Source organism: Solenopsis invicta, chromosome 15 (genome assembly GCF_016802725.1).
Source record: "Solenopsis invicta isolate M01_SB chromosome 15, UNIL_Sinv_3.0, whole genome shotgun sequence".
NCBI lineage: Eukaryota > Metazoa > Arthropoda > Insecta > Hymenoptera > Formicidae > Solenopsis > Solenopsis invicta.
The window spans coordinates 382,499-385,177 of NC_052678.1; the positions used below are offsets into that span (position 1 = coordinate 382,499).

The 2,679-nt window shown below is 32.3% G+C and overlaps 1 long non-coding RNA gene across 1 annotated transcript; it reads left to right on the forward strand.

The window, feature by feature from the left end:
• Nucleotides 1-416: 416 nt before the first annotated feature.
• Nucleotides 417-2,435, forward strand: LOC120359645. The gene is made up of 2 exons (XR_005576425.1): nt 417-775; nt 1,480-2,435. It is a non-coding gene; the product is annotated as an uncharacterized LOC120359645 (long non-coding RNA).
• The last annotated feature ends 244 nt before the right edge of the window (nt 2,436-2,679 follow it).

Consider the following 2,679-nt stretch of genomic DNA (forward strand, 5'->3'; position numbering starts at 1 on the left):
ATACAATTCTCGCATCTCAAGGGTGAGAAAGAGCAACGAACAAGTATGGACGATGAACAGTTGGAGGAAAAAGAAAGAAAAGAGAGAGAGAGAGAAAGAATTAAGTCCGTTGTCTCTCTCTCGTGACGACACTGCTTTCCCGAGGGTCGAAATCCGACGGCGACCACTTTAATCTCGATTTTTGTGCGCGACGCGAAAAATCGCACGGCGATAGTGGCGTGGTCGCGTGGCGTCGCGCCGCGCTGTCTCTGCCGCCGCTGTCTGGCCGCCGCACCGTCACCACCCCCGCGAGAGAAGATGGTTTAGTGCGCGCGCACGCGCACATTACCCCTTACTACGTCTACGATCAGCGAGCCAGCTCGTGGCATTTCGGTAGTACGTTATTTCGGGGTGAGAGGGAAGGAGCCACAAGCCACCCCCCGGTTTGCTTCCGGCAATACCGTAACTAGATTTTCATGTGTTGTGTGCAAAAATTTATTTTTTAGATTCCTTCATTTTTTTGTAGATTTCTGGTAAAAATTTTTCTCGTATCATGATATATAAAAAAATATATTCTAAATTTAACTATTTCTCTACAAACCTAGGTAATTCATATCCAATCGAATTCTATGGAGATTTTTCAAAAATTCTTAAAGCTTCCCACTTCTTATCCTTTTTTAAAAAAATCTTCATAGGGAGGAAAAGCTTTGTGCGATAGGGTAACCGAAATCATCATTTTTCTACAAGCAGTACTGAGTTTTGTGTCAGACACCAGAGACTCAGAATTGTAGACAATGTAAGTTTTTTATGAAAAATAAAAATTTTGTAAAAATTATTGTAAAAATTTTATTTTAATCTGAAATTAATAACTGTATTAAAAATTTATCCTTTTTCAAAAGAAAATCGCTTATAAAAAATAAATTTAAAGAACAGAATTGAGACGCAATCTTTTGAATCGCATTATGTCTCGAGTATGACAGCGTTGAATCTTTTAAGAAAGACACTTTTACATCAAAATATAAAATAATGCTAATTTTTTGCAATATTCGATTTTTATATTTGCATCTTTTTTTTAATAATTTTTATATGCTCAAATAATTATATTTTTTGAAGAGTTTGGAATTCCTGTATTGTTCTTCAAAATTGCATACTTAAACTAAAAAACCCTATTTATTTTTTTATATACATTTATCATAAAGTTAATTTTTTAAGCTATAATTTTTCAAATAACTTTTTTACTCACTTTGTGTATGTGCGTGCGTACATTAGCATGCGCGCATATGTAGAAATTAATTCTGTGTCATTTTTAAATAAATTTACCGTTTAAATAGGAAAATCATGTACTTTTCAATCTTTAAAATATTCGTTATTTTCAATAATTTTATCTTTAAAGAAACTGACAATCTCCTCTCAAAAAAAGATAGAGGTTTTGATGCAATGCATTTATCGATGCTTTTTCCCATATTTCTAATGTCTTAAAATGCGTATTAATCGTTCCAGGGCCACACATGTTTTCTACTGAAAGGATTTTTATAAAAATTTGTATACGGGGAAAGGTGGCAAAACAGGGTAACTGAGTAAAACATAGTATCCCCGGTATTGCGAATGCAGGAATCACAATCGAATATACGTTAAATTCTGGCTTCTCGGTCGTTGCCCATGTACCAGCGAAGTAGACTGCTACGTAATTAAGTTAGATCATAATTTATATATTTTTGGCGATTTTCTTATGATTTTATCTCATTTTTTCACTTGTGATATTATTATTAAATTATATAGTGGTTCTCTTGTGAATGCATGTGTTTTTTCGATAAAATTTAATAGGTTGTAATATACAACAAATGTTATTTTCTACTTTTGTAAACAGTGTTTGGAAAATTATTGATACCATTTTCATTAGACGAGACAAGATGATGGTAGAAGAAAGTAAAGTAATACTATGTGCAGTATAAGTATGCAAATTTTATCTGGCACTTGATCAGAGCCACTCATATAGCACAATTTTTCTCTTCAAATAGCTGATTAATGATGTGGATAATTGGGTGGCACTTGGACAAACCTATGTCTAATAATCTCACTTATAATAAATATCATTTCGTTGGCAAATGGGTTGAAAGGAAAGCTTGTCTGCTAAAAAAAATTAATCGTTTGTAATATACAAAACAACACAATCAAGATAAAATGTATAAATCGACAAAAAAACATTAATCCTTCGACTATATACATGAATCTGAGATATTCGATACAGTAGGTCTATTCGGATTTGTGCTTCAAACACATAGAACATGGGAAAATATTACCCCACCCATGGGCCAAGATAGGAAGAAATACCTTTTCTAAATTTTTTAAAAATAAAGTTTACAATTCTCAGATGGTTTTATTGAACGATAGTTATATTGTAAAACTTATATCTAAAGAATATTTAAGAAATAAAAATGATTCATTGATTACAAAAACCTAGCTTTTATACATCATAAAATCTTAACTACTTTGTTTTGCATCATATTTTCCTTATATGTTCTTTGGGTCGCTAATTACAAATGTAAAATCAAATATTAAAAATTCAAAATGATGGATCCAATATAATGCGGCTAAATTTTCATATCGAGAATTATTTTCAATACTTATATTTTTAACGACGGTTGGGACGGTTGATTAGTGATTACACAGTGGCATAAAAAAACCCTCGCAACAAAACTA